At 42.9% G+C, this 23778-nt stretch overlaps 1 long non-coding RNA gene across 1 annotated transcript; it reads left to right on the top strand.

Annotated features, from left to right (window-relative positions):
• The first annotated feature begins 17659 nt into the window (after window positions 1-17659).
• On the top strand, window positions 17660-20384 carry LOC115346364. Its single transcript, XR_003925114.2, has 2 exons — window positions 17660-17865; window positions 18743-20384. It is a non-coding gene; the product is annotated as an uncharacterized LOC115346364 (long non-coding RNA).
• The last annotated feature ends 3394 nt before the right edge of the window (window positions 20385-23778 follow it).

Below are 23778 nucleotides of genomic sequence, written 5' to 3' on the forward strand. Positions count from 1 at the left end.
AGGGTCAGCCCTCCTCTTCCTGTCCCCAGGGAGATGTGGAGAATAGTTTATTGCTTTCCTCAAGTAGCGTTTTTTCAGTCTGAGGTCAACTCAGTGGTGGAAAATGATTTGCCACACTCTCTCTGTCTGTATAACGTCTTCCTAGACAACAGGTATGGTTGTGCTACTGCTATGAGCAAATGTAATCAATACAGGAGCTCATTTGTGTAAACTACATTAACTACTCCAGTGGATACTGACAATCACAAATTCCATGGAGGTGGAGACTCTTTGACATACTTCACTTTTCCCTACAATCCTTCTCCACTTTATCCTCTTGGTTTCACAGGTGATTTTGTCTATCCCACAAGGGCTTGTGAACTTTCTGCCTCATTGGCTAATGGCCACAGCTACTAACCACCCTTTTCTCTCTAATTGTTTCCCTGTTGAGTATAATTAAGCTAAACTGGATGGAGGAAGACAGAAACCGCTCCCAGCCGCTGCTTAGTTTGGAGTGTGCTGCTCAGTCTCCCGAAGACCTGAAGAAGTACTTCTGTGTCCACTGGTGTATCTGCTTTTTCCAAGGTCTCATAGAGGATGCCATGTCCCATAGTAACCTAACCTCCCTTTAAAGAGTAGTAAATGGATAAATTGATCCTCTTCCAAATCCTCATTCCTCACAGAGGTGACCTGAAGTCCATGAAACACATCTCTGGTGGGGTGTGCTGATGCCAAAGGGATGCCAGGAATCAAAGCCCAAGCTAAGGTGCACTGCAGGGCACACTCACCTATGGTTTGGGCAGAGCCAGCGATGCTGGGAGTTGCATCAAGAAGGCAGAGAAGAGTATGGGTAGAGGCTGTGGGCTGCCCAAAGGGAGTGTAGAGAGGTGTAAGACTGGAGGTTGGAGGCAGACATGGGGACCACGGAAAGGTGGGATGAACAGAGAAACGAGAACACAGCAAGAAAAAGATCTATTTAAAGTGAAATAGTCCCCCTTTTCCCTAGGAATGCCTCTTCTCCATCCGCTGCTGTGACCTATTTTGTACCCCCGCACAGCCAAGGGCTGGGTCCGCATTAGGGTTTGGGTGCTTCACTGCCCTTTCCAATTACTGTGCCATGTCCCCCTCCCAACCCAGAATGGCTATGGAGCTTGACCTGAGAACATCACAGGTGTTTAAATGAAAAATAAAAACCACCCTGAGGCTGGAAAAGCCCAGGCTTGCCTTGCTGCTTTCCAGCTTTGCTGTGGAGTACTGCCTCTCACCTTAAGTGACTTTCTCTGCTGTGGGCAAAAGGAGAATCAGGGCCATTCTCTCAGCCTGGTGCATCCCTCAGAGATGTTATCTGCCTTTTTTGTGTCTTTATTGGCTTGACCAAATGACGTTCCCTGCATGTGTACAGCACCGGCTGTAGGAGCAGACTCTATTGTTCTCTGGGCTGAGACCCGCTGGCTATTTAAATAAAACAACTCATTATCTGCGACTTCCTACTCTGTAACCTACTGGTAATTTTGAATTGCTGTCAGAACATACTGTCCCCACAATCACTTCCCTCCTGCTGAGACATCTTTTCCTGTGTTTACCCATGTCCTTTAAGTAATACTTAGAGCCAAGCATCCATGCTGTGAGAGAAACACATATTTTAATGGTTTAGCTTCTGTAAAGCTAGGAGCACGCAGCAGAAAGTAGAGAGATCATTAAACTACAGTGATATGCCCACAAATACTGCATTGAATCTACAAGGACATCAAAGAAAGTAATTTTGATAAGGACACTCTCAAACGGAGCAGTTTTCCTTCATTCTTTTTAGAGAAAGATCTGCAGAGCCAAACTTGGTGAGCGGGACTGTGGGATGCAGGGTATCTGTGCAGCATCGTCTCGGTATGCAGTGAGGCCTTGAAATGTCTGAAAAGATACTAATGTGACATACTCACAGATCTAACCATCGATCTGGATAGCAGATCTGGTTATTCAGGGATGACAGAGTCCTGGGGTAGATTTTGATATTGGTGGAGCCATTACCTGCATTCCTGCAACACCTGCCCTACCTGCATCTATTTCATTTTACAATCTTGATGAAAGATCATCTTCATTTCTTTCTGACACAAGTCAGAAGTATCAACCTGTTTGGCATAACACAAAAACCTTCTGTCCTCAAAATCCTGTTAATAGTCTGTCTGCAAAGAGATATAGGGCAATAAGCTGTAAAAAACCTGGACTGTTAGGGCACATACACGGGGACTTTTGCCACACACTTTGCCTGAGGTCCATCTCTTTTGCTATGCACAGAAAAAACTAAAAGTAATAGCCTCTGTCCTTGGAAATTCCCTGCACGGGAGAACAGGAGCAGGTGTTTTTGCACAGACATTGGATTTATGCAAAGGCACTTTGATCCTCGTGTGAATACAAACAAAAGAGTGGCCAAACACACTGTTTTTATTTCTTCCTTGTTAGAAAGGTGCGGGGGGAAAGCAGCAAAAAACCTGTTCTTTCAGTGTTGGAAACTGAAACTCTTCACACTGCACTGTGTATTGCAGTCACAGACGCATGCAAATGTGGGCAGTAACCAGAGCAGTTTGCTGCTTCCCTTAGCCTGAACCTATAAGTGTCTATGAAATTGTACTTCAAAGTCAGCAGTAATGTAATGCTCGATAAAACTTATGCCAAAGATGGAGCTTAATATGACATGGATCATACAGTAAAACAGCAGCATGGGGAGTGTAAGTGGCTCTTTTTTAAATGACACTATATAAAATTAAAGCTGAAACATAATTTATCCCTTTACAGGAAAAGTAAGGAACTGCTGACTGTAAAATGACAAAACTAAATTGCATTGGCCCGTGACTGCATCAAGTGCTGTTACAGAGTTTTTGTTAATGATGGGCTATGACTGGAACCATATGACAGTTGCTACTGTTTTAACAGTTTGTAGAGGCAAACACACACTTCACTGTGATGTCTGATAACCATCATGCTGTAATTCCAAATGGGGCTTGCTTTTGTCATTGTGCTTTGCTCCTTTCCAGGGGACTATTTTTGTTTCACTTCCCAATTTCAGCAACTCCATTCTGATCTTGGCTCTCCATCAGCCATGCTGAGGGCTCCGGGCTCGAGGAGTTGTGAAGTAATTCTATATCCTCCGAGGCTTCAGAGAGGAAATAGTCACAGATTTATTGGGCTTTAAGGGAGTTTGCGGGGGAAACCATATGAAGGCATCCTGCATCTTGGCTTAGATTCAGAAGAAAGTCAATATGTGTTATTACACATAAAAGATGTCACTTAGAAAAGTTATTTTGGAATAAAAGTAGGATGAAGACTTAGAAAAAAGTTAATAACAAAATTCACTCTTATGTGTAAAATTCAGCATACAACTGCAATCTCTATTTAAAATTTATCAAATTGTTCAGACCAACTTTATATGTAACCTCAAGTAAAGAAAAGATGATCTTTAAATCAATACGTATTTCAGCAGGAGGTAGTTGTGTTCCTATATTATATTTCAGTGAAAAAAAGTTGACTTGTCCTGTAATTCGGGGTGAGCACAGCGCTGCCTACCACCATGGCCAAAGCAAGATACCGTAGCTGCCACGACGGTGCACCGCTTCCCCTCTGTGCAAGCATCCAGCACGAGGTCAGCCACCACAGCAGCCAGCAATCCAGCATGCTCGGAGGGAGAGTAATTCCCTCTCATCTGGCTTATGCACTGATGGCCCCTGTTTGTTGTGGTTCGTTTGGTTTTCATTCGTTTTCCCCAGGTGCCCTTACTGAACTTGTCGATCGGTCTTTGGGAAGAGCGTAAGAAGGTTTCGGGAGATATCTCAAAGGCTTCAGACCTTCCAGTGTGTCATTGCTCACTATGATGACCTTCATTGCTTCTCTTTTCCCTCATGGTTCAATAATAAATTGAGCTAAAGTGTTTGATCCACGTTGTCCCCTTAAGGAGAGGGAAACTATGTGCATGTAGGAAGAGCTAACCCCTTCTACAAAGAGCACTAACCAAGTTTCTTTGGCATGTTTTCCCTGCCTTCCCAGCTCCTGCTTGCCTAGAGCTGTCTCACCCTCTTAGCTCCTGAGAGGCAGTTTGATGAATTCATCAGGGAAGGGATTCAAATGAGAAGTGGAGAAAACCAGTACAAATATTCCGGAAAGCTATGCGTGTACAAGGTTATTCCTGGATAAGCAACATGACAAACTCTTTTTTGTGAGCAGAAGCAGAAGAAGGGAATGGGAGAGAGTGGGGGATATTTTGGGGTGAAGAGCACAACTGCAGAAACGGAGAAGGTACACAAGGTATCACACTCTTTGCCTCTTGGTGATGGAGACTAGCCATGCCATAAACCTTGGCAGAAGAAGCTACACAGTGAGGGTGTAATTGCTCTGATAACAGAAGAAATATCTGCTAGACAGTATCTCATTCAAAACTTGCAATTAGCAGGGTGACACGTTTTTGCTGTGGAGGAGGTGGTCATGGTTGACTCAAGGCTCTAGGAGGTTCTCTGCCTGCAATTTTTATTGGGCTTTTCACACAAGTACCAGAGCCCCGTGGAAGGCAGCGGTGAGTCCACATACGAGCACGGTTGATAATAATTTCAGCAGTGCCTCACAGATCTAACTACTGCCCATGAAATTGGAAGATGGAAACTCTTGTGCCTAAGCAACAACCAAAACCCTGGAGAAACCATTAGATGCAGAGTAATTTTCTGGACAACTGCCCAGACAGTTAATCTAAAATGCTGTTGCACTCTGATAGGTTCCCAGGTAAAGAAGACTTCTTCATATGGAGGACATCTGGTCCTGGGCCTTTTCTCAGATTAAGATAAATGGAATTACAAGTCTGGAAAACTATGGCAAAGTGTGTGATAGCACAGTGCAGGAGCTCAGCTGACATTGTCAGATAGCAAGATTTTTGTCTGTGCTCACAAGTGTGTCTACCAGTATGGTCACATCTCTAGTCAGCAAAAATGGGATGCTCTTTAAAGGAATGAACCTGAAATTTAATAAAAAAAAAAAAGTCGTGCTACTTCTTGAATAAGCTTAATTTCACCTAACTTTCTGTGTAGACTACATGGCGAGTTGCCCTTGGCTCCTCTTATGGAAAGAAAAAGGCTTTTGTCGGGCAAGGTTCATTTTGCTAGAAAGCACCAGATGAAGTTAAATGACCTGAACTGTAGAGGCTCCTATTTTTCTCCATGGACCATAAAACGAGCTGAGGGAGACTAGCTGTACTGGAATTAAGTCAGAGGGGTTTATCTGAATCGGGATCTCTGAGATGGTTCCTGGGACAGACATACCAGCAAAATTTACAACTTTAAAGGTTCATAAGTTTCTATTGAACTATGAAAAGCTCAGAGATGGGCATCAAAGATTATGAAGTTGGCTTAGAAGAAATAAATTCTTGAGACGGAAGGGTTTGCAAACCAACTTTACTCTGCAAATGTGAGAGTTAGGGTTATACTTAAAAAACTGGTCTCATTACACCTTTCCAAGAGCTGTGACTCTGAGTCCTCCTGTCCTCTCAAATACTGTGAGTCATGATTACATCCTCAGAGGCAGTTATGTTTCTCTGGACTCGTCTAAGCCCGTCTGAAGTAATGGAGCTGCAAAAATGTCAGCACTAACTGAATCTGGACATCATGAGGTTGCACATAATGAAGAGTGTTTGGCTTCCATCACTGGTGGTGATGAGGCAAAAGAGGGAAAGAATCCAGCAGGGAGTTGGCAGGGCTGCCAGAAGAGGGGGAAAATGTGTAAACGTAAAGCATTTGCTGCAAAATGTAGGGAGAGACTACAAACATGGAGTCCCAGGAGAGGTGTCCTGACAGTTGCCGTTTGGAGGAGAGCTGGGTTTTGCATTAGCAGATCTTCCCTTCATGCATCTCAGCATGCTTTGCTTTACTTAGGAAAATGAGTGAAGATTGATCTGCAGCATCCTGATACTCTTGCCCAGATGTGAAAATGTCTCTCTAGGCTTTCAAAAACACCCTGTCATGCCTACAAAAAATGTGGCAGTGCTTACAGCCGAGCAGTTTTCCGCGGTGTCTTCCAAGATCATCTCATTGTTTTCTGTCCGTTTATACCCCTGTTGGTTCTTGTCCCGCTTATATTATACATTTTTTGGTGGGGAGGGACATTCTTTTAGTGATATGTTTGTAGAGTGCTGTGCACTTCAGGGCTCTCAACGGGTCACTGCAATAGTAATATTATGTTTTCTTAACTTGGGACAACCTGCCGCGTTCCCTGGTACAATCTGATGAGCTCAGAGAATGAGTGGAAGTCATTCTGCAGAAAATGTATCATTCTACAGTTTCAGGATCCTGCAAGCCCCAGCATGACATTTCTATACCGTTTGGAAATTTGTATGCTGAAGCTGTGCCTGTACCAGTAAAGGAAATGACCCTGGGAACGTCCCTGGCCCCCCACCAGCTGCCTGCTAGGAACAGCTCCTGGAGTGTTTTATGTCCTCAGCCTTGCTGGGGCATCGCCTGGGAGCGTTTTAGTTGGCACAGGGTGAAAATTTGGAAAGGACCATTTTACTGACTTCATGGAGTGGGTGATTGTGTTTCATTTAAACTACTAGTATGGGCACAGTCACAGGTCAGAGCAAAGGGTCCTATCTGCAAAGTGGTTTATTAAAATTCTATTCTATTCAGAAAGGCATGGGAGCCTTCTTGCCACCCTTTTTATACTGGTACCAACAGACAATTTGATCATGCTGGGCACATTATGCTTCTTGAGTGGTGAGGAATGTGTTAATCTGTAGATGAACTCAATTGCTTTCAGGTACCTCATTGACAGAACAACCAAGAGAATTGCCTGCTCGTAATCAATGCGTCCTGTAAACCTTACATCGTGTTCAACCATTGACTTCATTGCTTTTCCAATGTGCATGAGTGACCTTCCAAAATAACGGTGGTATGAAGTCAATACAGTGTAGTAGGAACCAATTTACCAGCTGCTGCTTGACATGATCAACATTTTGTGTGTTAAAATTGTCAGCCCTCATAGACTATACAGTCCTAAATTCAGGTGGTTGCCTGTTTTGGCAAGTAACTACTTTTGCATAGCTTCCAGAAATTTACAGAAATTTACGATTAGAAGACTAGAGAGAAGTTTTTATAAATATTCATTCACATGAATACTTTTTTAAAGTTTCCTTTTTTCTTTAAACAAACCATCTGCTTACAAGCCAGTAATTCAAATCCAGCTCAGTTTCTAGAGATTCATGATCGTTGGGTATCTCTTGAGTTCTGTTCCCTGAGGATTTGTGGTTATGCCTGAACTCTTTTCAGTGCTGAAATAATCTGCAGTGCATGAGGAAAGTATAACATTGGATGCAATTAGTTTATTATGCCCACAGAGAATTTTGTGGGTGAATTGGCTGTATTCAGTAACAAAAGCAAGAAGGAGAAAGTATGTGCCAGTTTCCATCCGTGAGCAAGAATTTCGGAGGAGAATAATGATTCAGGTCACATACAGCTTATGGGAAGGGATTTGGGATGAGCTGACATTCTGAAGCTGAACTTTGTGACTGGGTACACTTTGTGCCCTTTTTCTGTTAATTCTGGGCATGTCTCAGTGACCGATAGCCATTTGCTTGGAAGGTATCTGCAAAAAAAGTCCTCTGGGATGCGCAGTCACAACGTTATTTCTAGACATTGTTTCCCAGAGATCATCACCACAGCTGACAGTGGGTGAGGTCTCACGGTACATGGGCAGACTAGACAGCAGGAATCAAAATACCAGTCTATGCCTTACGAGATGTTCATGGCCTGATTTAGCTGAGAAATCCATTTTATTAGGCACTGCTTTGAGAAACTGTCCAAGCTCAGATGTCTCATCTCATATTTGAAAGAATAAGACACTTTGAAAGACACTAGTTCCAGAAGACATGTAATTTGGGGGAACTGTGCCTTTCAGCCTTTTGGACTGTTTTCAACTGAATTCTTTGTTTTAAGATGCATTTAGACTTCAGAAGTGTCAATCTGGTTAAAGAACTAAACAGAAACTTTTTTTCACTGGCATCAAACTTTTCTTTCTCACCAAGGTCAGGATTGGAGCTGGAAGGTATTTTTCACTTGGTTTATATTTTTTAGCCTAAGAAATGCAGATCTGGATCAAGCAAAATCATTTACGTCTTACATATTGGCAAGAAAAACCAAAAATAACTTCTGAGTCTACCTGACACAAAATTTTCCATTCGGGTTCTTTAGTTTGGTCAACAAACTTGGGCTACCCCATAATTAACGCCTTTCTACTGAGAGCTACACAAATGTGGCTTCAACCTGTGTCCTATCTGGCTATGTTGGTGAAAAGGCTGTGCTCCAACTTCCATGTTCTCTTGCGTGCTTCCCTGCATTCTGTCATTCCACTAGGTACCTGTCACTGGCCTCATGACTTAGCTGAAAAAATAAATATTTCTCAAAAAAATCTGTCAGCGCTGCTAAAAGAGCAGCTTGTCACAGCAGCACTGTGCTGAGCTGCCAAGCTGAAACTGTCCTTTGGAAAAATTAGTTTCCCATGGAAAATAAGCATCAGCTTCCCATAAAATATACAGACTTGGGACAAAACACTTCTTAGTTCAGACTTGTTTAGCCTGAAGTTATGGCAGCGTGTAAGTTTTACAGAGAAACCTCTGACGACTGGTCTTCATTGTGTACATCAAGGTTGGTTTTAGTTTAATTGATTATTTATTTATGGGGTAGGCATTTTTCATTTATGCTTAGGTAGCTGAGATTGCAAATTCAGATACCGCAGTTATCGAAAAAACAGGGCAAAATGCACAGCCCAGACTCAACGATCCTTTTCTATACAATGTTCACCAGCATCTAACAGAAACAGCTGTTTCTCACAGCTGGATCAGTCTCCTTTGGGTTTCATGAGGAAAACTCCTGGTCTTCCCTTGCCACAGCACAGGAGTATTGCTGAGCCGGGCGACCTGGAGGACATTCCCCAGCACCCATGACACAGGTCACGGTTTCCCAGGAGCTCCCTCTGCCTCCGAATTACAAATTATTGTGGCAGTTGCCACAGCCCATCGGCAAGGCTTTCAAGAAACACAAGAAGCACAAAGCAAGAGAAATGCAACAAAAGCAAAAAAAGCAAATACCACACTGGAGACAGCACAAAATGCTGCCTCAGCCTTCATATATCATAGCAACCCTAATATAGTCCTGGCGATGAGCCGCTCTCCGCGTAAATGCTGGGCATGGCTTGGCAAGTTGTGGGTCAGGAATGCACTTTGTGCACTCCAGCAGCCAAGGAAAGTTCAGTCCTTAGGCATGGACGGGAGCTACACTAGATTAAAACCTCCTCAGACATAGAGAAGTGTAGGTGTTGAGTCCTTGGTACCACATGGTCAAATCCACTCCTTGCTGGGGCAAGGCAATTGTAAAAGTAAGCCTTAAAGGACATAGACACTACTATCAGCTGTTACCGTTGGGCAGCCTGGGACAAGTCATACCTTCCTCCTTTGCCTCAGCTTCTCTGCCTTATAAGCATGGGTAATCCTAACAGTCTTTAAAGTAGCTTGTGATTTTCTGATAATAGTAACAATTATTACAATGATGCCGTCGTTTTGATATTATGATCATCATGCCTACATTGTTAGGAGATTTAAAAGACTTTGTCTTTTTTTATTTTCTTTTTTATTCTTGTTACTGCCCCCTGGCTAGAGTAGGTAGAAAAGCCAAAAACCTGCTTTATTTGAAACACCACTCTACATTAAAAGAGGAAGAAAACACAGCAAATCAGAATGCAGCAACTGTATTCCACATCTTGCAAAAGTCCAGTTTAAATAAAAATATTTGCAGCCAGAAAGTGAAATATTCAAATCCTGAGCACTGACAATAACTGTTAACCTACATTTAAAGATTTTTAATAGTGCTTACTGGACAGTTTCGGATTTCTTTCTATATGAAAATGTCAGATTGTTGAAGCTTTTCATGGGAACATACACGTTCCTACAAAGACGGAATTTTGGGTCAGAGGGAAAAGGGTGAGACTTACCTATCCTAGAACAGCATGAGAGACATACATACCCCTCACACAGTAGCCTATCAATTGAGCATCCATGTGAGATGTAGCAACCCACATTCAAGTCTGTTTTGCCTAATTTAGACCACGCTCTTGATTCTGACCTCCCATCTGTCCTGGTTTTGGCTGGGATAGAGTTAATTTTCATTCTAGTAGCTGGTATATTGTTATGTTTTAGTGTGTGTTATGATTTAGTATGAAAATAATGTTGATAACACCCTGATGTTTTCAGTTGTTGCTAAGCAGTGTTTATACTAAGTCAAGGATTTTTCAGCTTCTCATGCCCAGCCAGCAAGAAGGCTGGAGGGGCACAAGGAGTTGGGAGGGGACACAGCCAGGGCAGCTGACCCAAACTGGCCAAAGGGGTATTCCATACCATGTGATGTCATGCCCAGTATATAAACTGGGGGGGAGTTGGCTGGGGCGGGTAAATCACTGCTTGGCGACTAACTGGGCATTGGTTGGCGAGTGGTGAGCAACTGCATTGTGCATCACTTGTGTTGTATATTCCAATTCTATTATTATTATTATTATTATTATTATTATTATTATTATTGTCATTTTTTATTATCATTATCATTATTTTCTTTCTTTCTGTCCTATTATACTGTCTTTATCTCCACCCACGAGTTTTACTTTTTTTCCCGATTCAATCCTCCATCCCACTGGGTGGGGGGGAAGTGAGTGAGAGGCTCTGTGGTGCTTGGTTGCTGGCTGGGCTTAATCCACAACTCTGTCCTATGTAGAGTGCTCTGTTTCTGGGCTTTGGAAGCAGTTTTGCTCTTGCCCAGTGAACATTTGGTCACTTACATGACAAGCAAAGTAGCTTTGTAGACTCTCGGTGACCAGGTAGTTAGGGAGATGACAAGAACCATGTGGGATTAATTTATACACCTTTGGTCAAATCAAGCAGAGTTTGTGTGCTGGGATCCTGCATCCCATAACAGTACTCTTATGCCAGGCTAAGCCTTATTCTGCAGATAAAGTGCTGCTTGTTGCTGCTCTGAATGATCTCTTGTTCATCCCGATGTGGAGCATCTTCTATTAAATGGCAAAATCTTGCTAGGATATAAAAATCTCCCTTGGTCAATGACTCTTTATAAGTCATAGAATCATAGAATATCTTGAGTTGGAAGGGACCCATAAAGATCATTGAGTCCAACTCCCTGACTCAACATGCATACAAGATTGTCAACAAATACCAAGTTGCTCTTGGCACCACATTGGCATAGGCTGAGAAGAAACTATAGCCTCTGAATGGTGTGTTCGCATGTGATTTAGGGTATTCTCCACTGAATCAGCCCGGCAGAACCCACATAGCATGAATGTTCCTTCAGAGACTGGGTCCTGGCTCTCATGCTCACACGCCATGCAAAAGCACAGAGCGCATGCTGAAAACATCAGTTTACTTTTTTCCTAGAGTCCTAAAAAGCCTGCTATACAATATGGTGGAGGTAGTTATGGGCAAAAGACAAAACAGGTTAAAATAAAGTACAGGCTGAGATTTTAACATTTAAACAAACACATGCTAAGCCAAAACAAATGTTACCTGACGTCTAATTTCTCATGGTAGCTATCTGGTGCTCTGTGCCTGTGACTGATGGATGAAATGCCTGGAAGCTGGAAATGAGAAGAACAGCTTGCCTTACACCATTCAAAGGTGTCTTTGAAATTAATAGGTTGCACACTCCAACCTGAAAAAACGGGAGATGGGGAAATGGCTTCAGTCAGAGAAGACAGGGTTCATCGGAGAATGCGCCCAACAGCCAAGTCTGTATTGCAGACAGGGATGTGTTTGGCTCAGCTGGGGGATGCTGATGAGAAGGTGTGAATACCTGGGCTGTCTGTTGCAGAAGAAATAAGTTCCCTCTTGCTCCACAGCTTGGAGGATCACTGCCACCAGCAAAGACCAGGATGGTGAGGAGACCTTCCAGGTCCTCTGTCCTAATGGTAAGCGGCCGTGCAGGGAGAGGGGTGACAGAGTCAAGCCCTCTCTCCGTGGCATGAGCAGCCACTTCTTCCATCTTCTTCCATCCTTCTCTGGTGCAACGGGACAAAGAGGGAGGAGAGGCGTTACTGCACCAGCTGGAAACTCTTGCAGGAGGCTTCATGGACCTAAGTCTATGGTGTTTCCAGGTAGTAGATTTATTTAAAAAAAAAACAAACCAAAACCAACTTCACAGACTGCAGTTAATGCTCCCTGGTGAGATCTAAAGGCTTCCTCCTAAATTCTGGGAAAGTTCACTCTGAGATTCAAGCACGGTGACTCAGATTCACCTCTAGCAGTAAGACGAACTATACTGCAATATTCCCCAACATATACTCTCAACACTACTGCACAAATAAATCACTTTGATCCACTTCTAATTGAATGTATATTTTTCACGTTTTTGAAATGGTTCTAGTTTCATTCCATACATTTTTTACTTTATGAACTCAGGCCAGTTGTGCATATGAAACTTTATACTGAAAATACTGAGTTGAACTTTTCTTCGGGCTCACAAAGCAAACTCCAGCATTGTGAGTGGGAGGAAATGGGTTTATTTCTTACCACCCCAGGAAGGCTCTAGGTTGCCATGATGGGATACACAGAGAAAATTGTTTATCGGTGGCCAAAAGGTTATTGCAGAGAGGGTGTCTTTCTATCTGTGTTTGTGGATATTGTGATACAAAGAAGGGAGGAAAACCAAAGGCTAAGGAGCAGAATGGGTCTTGAGAAAGCCTAGTCTCTAGCCTTGCTTCATCATCCATTTCCCATAGGACAAATCCTCAACCTCTCATTACTGCAGCGCTCTTAGTGTTAAGCAAGGACAGCTATTCTGGAGATCTGTGAAGTGCCTTGAGGTACCAACATGGGAAATAATAGTTGAAAAATGTCACCCTCATTGCTCTCATGTTGTATTTTCATGCTGGCTGTGGCACTGTTTTTTTTCCAACTGGAAGAAGAAACTCAAATGCGATAATAGCGATTTACATCAAAATAGTAATGGATCTTCCTGTCTGTGAAAACCCAGTGCTACACAGATGATAAGGGAGAAATCCTGTGTCCTGTGAAGTGTGTGGCAGTTTGCCAGAGTAACTTCTTTTCAAAAGCAATGAAGAAAGCATTTTTTTATTTTATTTTATAAAAGCAGCCTGAAGAATTTGGAATAGACAGACCCGTGCCAAAATTAGAGGCTCTACTGAAAGAGTTTCTATGGCCCAAATCGTGATCTGGTGTGTGTATATATATGTTCTGGTATAATAATACTGATAATACGACTAACCATAATACAAAAAGATGCCAGTTCCCATTAGCTGTTACAGATACCATTCTTGCATCCCATGTGCAAACATATAATTTGACATCCCTTTACCACACAATTCCCCCTTGTGAGAGCAAGAAATAAAACCTCAGAAAAAAACGGAACCAGATATATACAGGCAGTATAACCACGTGGTTGTATCTATTAAAGCCCTTTCCAAGGTCCTCCAGAATCAGGTTTTTTCCATTGTTTGTTTCCTTTAAATTAATTATTTTGGAGAATGACAGAGGACATATTGACATATTTGGGCCTGTGGACTCAGAAAAAGGAAGAAACCTGTGTCAAACTGGTAGAAAACTACTCCAAATTACCCATTGATTGTATGTGATCCTCAGCCATCCCTATGCCTCCCCACACACCCACTGAGTTCATCTCTCCTCAAGGTCAGCCATTTTTCACAGTGTTTTTTGTTCTTTTTATTGTTCCTAGAATTACATTCATGCTCAGGGGGTTTTGATAAGTTTCTTTGAAGTGCTTTAGCAGTGTTACACAGGTTGTAGGGCATCTCCAAAACAACAACAACAAAAGGGTTAACTGTGTTGAGAACAGAGCATGGAAAGGGACTGCAGGAGATGTAAGGATTTTTTAAAAATACATAACATTTCCTCCATTACAGAGTCAAAGAAACTGAAGAGGAGCATGTAAAAAAGGCAGATTTGTGAGAATTTTTATTTTTGTGGGAATTATGTATTTTGTGTCCATGGGATTTACTCTCCTAAACTCTCTATGCCTTTTAGAAAAGTATTCTTTAGTTTCCTACTTCAGCTTTTACAGGCTAGAAATTCCAGCCTTTCTCTTGAGCATGGTACCAGTTACTGTAGACTGTGGAAATGAATTAACATGTTTTTGGAAGCTAAGATCCATGCGTAGCTGTCAGAGTCTGTCTAGTCCAGTAGCCCATTCCCAGCAGGAGCTATGCCAGTGGTTCCAGGTGAACTGCTTTCCTTGAGGATGACTCCTGCCCACTTGCACTGTTGCTCTGAGGACACATATGATCATCCTGACATCACACATGTCAAGCACTGGATTACTGAATTGCCAGGTGGGATTCACCAGACTGCTGGGTGGGATTTGGTGCGCAGATTCGAGCTCTAAAATTAAGTGTCAAAGCATGGACCAGAGGCACAAGTCACAGGTGTATGGTGCTATCTCAGATGCTCTTGCTGTCTCATGTGACTGCCTTCGGAACACAGGTCTCCATGGCCTGTTCGTACCTACCAGCCCTGGACAGTTGTCTGACGCTCCATTGCATCTGAAAGGTTACGAAACGCCTGTGCTTACACAGCTGAATCATGCTGTAGAGCTTCATTAATTATAATGGAAAATTAGAAAGAGCTTCTGTGTCAATCTCCATATATGGGTACAAAATTTTTTTCTTTATTTTCAAGCTGAGTCCCTCTCCTGATGGAAAAGATCCACTTGTACATCTTATTGTAAAGCAAAATTGTCTTCCATCAAGGAGAAAGGCAGATAAGGAAAATCTGCAGTGATGGTAGTCCTTGTGCCCTGAGCAGCTGAAATCCCACTGCTGATGGAGTGCTTATGAAGGATAGAAGGATTAATTAAACTACAGATCTGTGCCTTTTGGTAGCCTACCTTGACTTGAGGAGCTGGCAGTGCTCTGCACTGATTGTTTACTTTCATACTTGGTGATTAGACGTGTTTGGGAGTGTTTTCAGGCCCTACCACCAAGTGGTGCAGGACAGCCCAAGTCTCGCCTCCAGGACAGGGGAAGCGACCTGCAAGCTGCCTCTTGGGCTGGCACACTTGGGTTCTCCAGTGGAGATGCATCTGCTGCATTCCATAAGAACAAGCCTGGTGCAGCTGTGCACACTGGTTCAAGCCTGCCCCATGCCCGCATGTAATGAGTTCATCCTTGGCCAGTGAGGCCATCACTGCATTGGGAGCCCACCACTCTGAATCACAGCATCAAAGCCATGCTCCAAGGGCAACAGATTCAATAGGAGCATGTCACCTTTTCTGTGGAGCAGAAGCAGCAGGGCACATGCCATATATTGCCAAACAAGCTAAATACCCTGATACAGCACTCCTCTTAGGACAAGGGTATCTTAGTTTGCCAAAACACCAAATAAATCCTTGGAGATTTGCTTCTTCATCTATAATGGCCGGATCTCAGCAGTTCAGCTTCAGTGAGGAACCTGATTCAAAATTTTTTGTGAACTTGCCCACCTTTCATTTGTGTTCCACATGGCTTGAGAAATATTTCACAATATCTCTTCTAGCTTATTGACACCTACAAAGCAAGGGAACAGGGGGTTTCAGAAAGGTAAACATGAATCAGACCTTTTCCTCCAAAAATGATGTCATGTATTCGGGGTAAGAGATCAGTTCTTGATTCCCTTGGACTTAAGCTGCCTCAGTTCAGATCTGGGATAACAACCAAATGGGCATGACAGAGGGGAGGATAACGTGCAGCAAGAAGAGAGAGAGGGGATGGGTGGCTGTGGATGGGAGTGGAAAGGTACTTCTTGGACTGATTCTGCTGCTGGAGAATTCAGCAAATGCAGCTTCACCCCCCAAGGAATTAAGCAGACGCCTGGGTTCGCTCTAGAGCTGGATCCAGCTCCATTACGGTGCAAGGTCCATTCAGCTATCTCAGCACTGTGTGCTTTGCTCCATGTGCAGGACTCTTGACAACTAGCAGAAACACAGTGACTTCTGATATCCCTTCCTTTGCAATTAAATGATTTTTTAGTGTGTTATCTGCTACCTGGGACCTTTATCATTCATTTATTTGCCTCTAAGTGGCTGTCTCCACCACTGTGTCTGCTCCGCCTGACATATCCCTAATCTTTTTTCCAAGGAGTGGAACTTCCTGGCTTGCTTTAAAAACTAGATATGTGTCTGTATGCATAAATCTCTAAGCCTTAATAATTTGACTGCTTGGTTATCTCTAGGATTGCCATTTCCATTTTGCTTGGCACAAGAAAAGCAGAACAGAGTTGCTAAAGCAGACAAGCTTTGGCCCTCAAATCTTGCAATAGCTTTTAGTTTCTGATCAACTGAAGAAAAACCTGGAAGTCTTTTAGCCTGTCTTGTTACCCAACATACACCTTTCTGGCCCCAGCTGTACATCTGGAAGTGGTTCCAATCCCCACCTGATCATTTTTGCACAGTTGCCACTCCCTGGCATCTTCCAGCAAATGGGAGCATGCCAATATGGCCTATGACACTTCAACAAGATCAGCTGTGTTAGCTGAGCCCAGTAATTGAAAAGGCTGGATCAGCCACCTTGGCTAATTTACCTAGAGGGTGTCAACAGAGCTTTCACGTGAACTGCTCTGCAAATGGGGCTGGGAGGTTACCCCTGGCAGTGTGCTGGTAGAAGCTGCTATGAGAGAGAACATTTCCTAGCAGCATAGCTCAGTCTGGTGTGCTTGCCAATAAAAAGCAAAGCAAAACACCCCTGCAAAACATACCTGCACCCTGGAAAGGTATTGATCTCTGGTATTTTCTATTCAGTAGAGGGAGATGAGTACCATCAACCCATGCTAAGATAGGTGGAAATTACTATTTATTGGAAAGTGTCTTTCCTTCCATTGATTATAGGGACTTTGTTAAAGCACATATCAAACCTTTTTGATGGCTAAAGCTGGGCAAGATGTCTGCCACTCACTCTGTCACTATCTGAACTGGCATTATGAGGCCTCAGACATGTAAGGCAGTGCACTTGTGAGCAGCATGAAAGTAGACTGGTATACCCTCCAGTATGGGTCCTCTGTATAATTGCTAAGCGAAGTGGAAGGAATAGGTGAGTGGACTAGCTTTTTCTTGCATAAACACACTTACTATCAACTATATAATAGTTGTTATTTCTCCCCTCTCCCTAACAGCATCCTGGGTGATCAGCAGATGAGCTGAAGAGAGGTGGAAGGAGAGACGTGGAAGGAACCACTGCGGAGCTGCTGCTCCTTTCCATATGGGTGCAAAGGGATGAGCTTGTGACCCCGCACACAATGGCCAGTACAGCTGAGCCAGTGCGGCTGGAGAGTTCATCCAGGTTATTCTTCCCTGGATTGAGAAAAAAAAAAAAAAAAAAAGAAAAAAAAAAAAAAGAAAAAAAAAACCAGACAGAAAAAAAGGGGACTCTGCCTCCTCGTGTCCCAGCGCTTCCCCAAGCGGTTCAGCTGACACTGCCCCTCCCTCCTGGCCCACAAAACTCTCAGGCTTGGGCTGTGCGTGGGCACAAAGTAGTATGCTATTCAAACAAACGAATGTACAATTTGAGATGCCTGTGGCCTTGCTGTGTCCCAGCTAGATATATTAATAGGTCACAAGTTAAACCTGGGTGTCTGCTTGCTCTCTTTTTGAAAATAAAACTTATGTGCCAAGCGTTGTCAATAAGGTCACTTGCACAAGGCGTCTATTTAGTCCCAGAGTCAGCAAAGCCAGATCAGTGGTCTGGGGAGAAGAAACAGCTACTTGAACTTTATAGGTTAAGAAAATCCCCAGCTAAAGTGGATCATCATTAATAAGTTTCCAGTTACATCCAAAGAAACGTCAACACTGATGTTTTGCGATCAGGAGGGTGAGTAATTTTACCTACGCACATTTTTCTTGGCTTTGGTTTTACAAGGTGTTCCTGGATTGAAGCTGTATTGTTCCTTCTTAGGTCCAGTTTGCAAATTTCAAGTGCAAAGCAGAATTTCTCTCTTCCACTCCTTTCTTTTTATATCTAATCTACACTTAAAGAGGAGTCTCAAAGTCTCCCTTTTTTTTAAACAGCAAGTCATTGCTGACAACTGGGAACTGTAAACATGATCTTTTGGGCTCAGCTGACCCCTTTTTAAAGGACCGAACTGAGCTGTGACTTCATATTAAAACTGTGCAAAAATCAACCAGTGATTCAGTCATTTTCTAATCTTGAGCTTTCATGTGTGATACTATAATAAAAGACAGTCTGAGGGACAGCCATAGCAACACTTGTACTTCTCTGTCATATTTCATGGTTTTACTGAAATTAATTAATTATGGCTTCTAGAGATGCAGATGACCGATATTATGACAGTTATAATCAAAAGCCTCACTGAGGACTGGCCAGAAAAATCACAGAGAATGAACAGAGTAGTGGGAAACAATAAAAACCATCCAGAAACCAAACCTTGGTGGATTTATCTGGGATACCTACCACATGTGTTGGCTATTGTCCTTATTCTTTTACTTATTACTTATTTATGTCCATATATCTGTGTGATACTTCATAAAAGAAATAAACATTACATGCAGGGTTATAGACACTGGACACACTAAGTTGATGATTTCTTTTTGTTGGATTTACACAGACAATTAGGTCAAAGACAAAAATGTTTGTTCACACCAATGAGCCAGTCTCAGCTTCCTGATAGACTCATCAAAGGGCAATAATTACTTTCCCTGAGACCTTCCAATCTGCTCCATTCTTACAGCTGGAGGAGGAAATTGCTTTCCCATCCTGGGAAAATTTAGAAGATTTAGATTGCTTCCTCCTATTCAGAGGGATCCTTGGGATGTATCATATTACCAGCTTCCAGTGCCTGACACAAGAACTCGCTCAGAGTACAGAGTGCCTTCAGAATTTGGCCCAGCTACGGAGTCAGTCCTTCAGCCAGATCTGTCACAAGAGACTTGGACTGAATGGAGACGTGGCCTTCTCCAAAACAGTGAAGAAAAAGCTGATGAAGTACTGCGGACCTAGGCTTTGGGCATCTTTTTTGCCCATCTCTGAGATTGGAAAAGCCTTTCATCTGCTCCAAGACAGAGAGTAAGTAGAAAGTGAGGAGAGCAGCAGTTTCCCATGCAACCCCCAGCTTGGGAAAGCAGGTGGAGTGGAGAGGAGAAGCCACCTTTCAATTGTGTTTTAATGAACAAGTTGTTTGTTCTCCCATGTCCTTTGATGAATGGGTGTTTTCCTTCAAAAGCTGACGTTTGTCTTTCATTACACCCAGCATATGCTCTACTAGGCAGGACCGTTTTTCTACTCTAGATAAACAAACATGAAAATGAATTTATCTCGCAGAAGCATGTTCTCTTTCAAGTCTGGCACAAGCCTGCCCTCTCCCCCAATAAATCTCTGGGTAAATGTGAACTCCTCAGCAAGGCCCCCCCCTTACATCAAATGGAGACATTTTGTAAGCTCCCATCTCCGCACAGCTCAGGAAAGTTGCCACTGACTCCAGGCATTTAGAGGCAGCGATTTAACTATAACTCACAGCTGAATTTGAGAGCTCTTTATCATGAAAAAGAAACTTTTCCAAACCAGAAAGCATCCAAATCCTTTTCCCAGCTAGTGGTGGATAGCATTTTAACCCTCAAATTGTGGGGGTGATGTGAAACAGCACTGCCTGCAGGGTCTTGCATGGTATCTACTGTTGGATGGAAGTTGGGTAGTATATTATGATGCCAGTTAAAGTCTCCGCTTTGAGAAACAGCCTGTTCATTTGGTGCACAGGCCTGTGGATAAAGCTAGTTGAATCTTTAAATGCAGTTTGGTTTCCTTCCAAACTTAATCCTATCTGCTGTTTGTACTTTATTGGTTCACAACCTGATCCTGCAGATAGTTTCTTTGTGTTTAGACATGGCAAAATATGTCCAGAAATTACAGTCCCTGAACCTCCCTGTCATTGCGTGCCTTAAACCCACTGAAATGTACACCGAAACCAAAGCACACTGGAGCTCTTTGCAGTTACTCACCTTCAACACAGGAGAGATGTATCTTTTGAACGAGTTCAGACAAAGACAGAAAGCTGGATGGTAGTCCTTCACATTTCTGGACAAATAATCATTCAACCTTATGTCAATTAAACTTTCGCAATCTGTCAGTATTTTCACAAATGTGACAAGTAGTTTAACCAAATAATGGTCCTGATTTATGAAAGTACTTAAGCATGTGCTTGACTCTAACTGCATGTTGGTATCTCCTTGAAGTCAATGATACTGAGGGGTATCTGTGATTACGTGCACGTTTAAGTGCCTTTGAATGCTTAACTGATATCTTGAATAGGGCCAGTATTAGTCATTTGGTAACACCTGTCCTACTGTAGGAGCATATTAATAAATCAACCTGGTCAAGCTGTCTCTGAGCTCATCTATGAAACATGTTGTGATGGCAACCACTGAGCAGTGCTGCTCCTTGAGCAGATTGTGCCTATTACAGGCATGTCCCTGATGTGCGGGAGGTGGAGGGCAATCCAGGTCTTTTTGGGAAGCCTGACTTTGCAACAGGATGTCCAAACTTGAGATGATTTGATCTGTTTCCCTCACTCAAGATTTTGGATTCTGAGGCCCGTAAGAGAATTTAGTTTAACATAAATGGGGATTGTGCTCCCTGAAGCTTCCAAGCTGCATTGCAGACAAACCCATTATAACTCTTTTGCAAGCCCCTGCTAAGTTTCAACCCCCTTAATTAAAGAATAGCATCACTGAAAACAACTCAAATAATTGCAAAGATTTGTGTGATGGCTTGGCCTGGACCATGCCTCAACCTTACCCTTCAGTCCCTCCCAAATTTGCACCACTCACACGTCAGTATCGGCACCGCTGCTCACAATTTGTACAGCAAAGGAGGGAGAACATCACTTCACTTCGCTAAGTTTGACTCCATCCTCCCTCGTTGGAGAAGAATGACTTTGTCTGGCTTGCTGGCGATTTCTTTCCCAGTAATGGTTTTATTGAGTATATGAAAGTGTTCAGCTATGTCTCACTTAGCCTGTATTTTGCTCTTAACTGGTTTACCATACAAAGAATGTTACAATGAGGCTCCGAGGTCTGCCAGGTCAGCTTGGTAAATGATAGCACCTCTTGAAGCTATAATGGATGAGAGGATCCTTGATAAAATTTGACACTTGTACTATATACGCTGTCACAGCAGACATTTTGCTTTTTTCTTGATGTTTTTAAGGCCATAAATACTGGTCTCTAATGTTAAGTATGTGAACCTCACATTAATCACACTGTCAGGGAGAGCAAAGAGCTTTGCTCATAAACTGAAATGGAGCACAGTTAATCTATCAATGTTCTGTAATGAGGACTATTATAACAAAAGTATTCAGGTTGATTTACTGATGGGCTACCCATCTCTGCTAATGATCACACATCAGTAAAAGAGCAAAGGGACCATCTGGATCACCAGGAGTTCGAGATTTATTGAATAATGTGCAGATCAGATCCTTCCTTATCTCTACTGTAAAGTTCTTTCTTAAACTCATTCTGTATCTGTTCACTTTCTCAAGATCAGTCTGCTCACTGGGGCATCACTGCTATCGGAGTGCTATGTGCAATTTATATGTCTGGGTAGCCTGGCCACTCAATTTCATTATTTTCAGTTATTGCCTTCACTTTCAGAGACAGGACAAGAGAAGACAAAGGTACTTCACTGATCATAGAGCTACCTCAAAATAAAGTAAGCAATTAAAAAAAAAAGTAAAAAATTAACCAGCCTGAACAATACTTTTATTTATTCTTTATACTGTGTAATCTCTGTCTCGCATCCTCCCATAGACATCTGATCCCTGTCAGGTGATGATGCTAAATAGATACAGAACACATCTGCAATCCCTACCTTGGGAATTTTAAATCTGAATAACATCAGGTATTTAATCAGAGTAACAGTCATGGGCTCAGCAGGTGGGAATAATCTCACTTTCCCTTAGATGTCTGCATTAGAAATACCTACACCTAATGAGCTACTTACTTATCCTTGGCTTGATTTATGGTTCATGGACACCTCTGGAGCATCTTAAAAAAATACCCACATGACAGCAGGTGAATCATGCACAGTAAAGTATGCCACGTCTTAGAATTACATTGGTTTTCCTCCTCATGAAAGATTCCCACCATAGGGTCGCTATCCCTGTCCAAGAAGCACCGAACAGTACACTGCCAAGTCTAGGAGCGGGACCTGGGGGGACCTGTCTTGGAGGAACAGTCCTAGATGTACATGGTGGGAAGGCAGTGACAAGTGAAGAACCAGGTCTCCTAAACCCCAAACCAGTTTAACTTGAGGTGCTTTGCAACTGGGTCAGTCTTCATAGCACTCACATAAGACTAGGAATGAAAGCTCCTGCTTTCAGCTGTGCCTTATCTAGGAGAAACTTCAACATATTAATATAAGTACACTTGCTTTAGGATCCTTGTTCTGGTGGGTATTAAAATGAAGACACCAGGTTTATGCACAAGCTCTTCACCTTTCCTGTATGGGACCATCTGTGGATCATCCACACAAGTGTGAACACAGACACTCCCTTTCTAGTATGGAAATCATGGCTGTGCATGAATGCATTTTGATTGCTGCAGGTGAATTCAGTCTTGCTGGGGGATCAGTAGATCTGATTTTCAGAAACCAGCTGATGAAATGAGTTCATTGAAGGCATCAGGTGAATAAAGCAGTCTTAAAAAAAAAAATAAAAAAATCCCTTACTCCATTTACACAGGCAAGCAGTGGAAGGAGCATGACCTCTCAGGAAAACAAGGCAGTGAGTTCTCAAAAAACCGTATGCAACTGCGGACTGTCAGGCTCCTCCTGCCTGTGGGTGCTCTTCTGCCACTGGATGCAAAGCAATCACCCCAGCTGCACACTTATCAAGCCTGTGCAATGCAAGACAGGCCAAATTCGGTAGAAGTAATGGGACAGGACAGTCATTTCTTCTAAAAGGTCATCAGTAATACGAACATATTTCTTAAAAGACCTCCTTAGTCCCACTTTGGCTCCAGTTCCACAGGAGAGATGATCGCGTACACCCTTGCCTGTTCTGTGTTCTGGTCTGTGCTGGACACGTTGTACCACCGCTTGCTTGTAATGAAAAGCTGTTGCCTGCTCCAAACTGGCCAAGGGATCAGAAAAGATGCCAGATCAGAAAATAGAAATGGCCACGAAGCAGCTGGGACAAGAAGTGCCAGTGTATGTGGGTAAGCAAAAGTACATGCTTCTCTCACTTGGCACATTCGTAGTTATCAGCCATGGATGAAGACCCAGAGAGGAGAAAATGCTAACAGGGGCCCAGACTGGGGTCCCTGGTTAGAGCAAAAATAGTTGGCAGGCATTGCTTGCTGCACCTTACACTTAAAGAATAGTGGGAAGCTATATTTCTTTTGCAGATTGAGAGATAGCTAGATTGATGAAAGGAATAATACAGGCAAAGGAGTTAGAAGAGAAACTCAAAAGAAACATTCAGCCTAAAATTAATGTTATCATTAACATTTAATAAAGTGCTTTGCCTTGCCCTCTTCAAGATGTAGTAAAGAATTTTTTTCCCCTGCTTTTTTTCTTCACTCTCCTTTCCTACATTTTCTCTCTCCTCCTCCCCTCCCCCCCCCCCCCCCCCCCAATTTTTGCATCTCTTGGGTCTGAATATACCAAGAGTTCTGGGCCTGAGCCTGAACTCAGATCCATATTTCACAGCTTGCCTCTCTATTTTTCTAGCAGGTGACTCTGGATGTGAATGTCCTCAGCAGACTACAGGGGGAC

This window comes from Aquila chrysaetos, chromosome 1 (genome assembly GCF_900496995.4).
Source record: "Aquila chrysaetos chrysaetos chromosome 1, bAquChr1.4, whole genome shotgun sequence".
NCBI lineage: Eukaryota > Metazoa > Chordata > Aves > Accipitriformes > Accipitridae > Aquila > Aquila chrysaetos.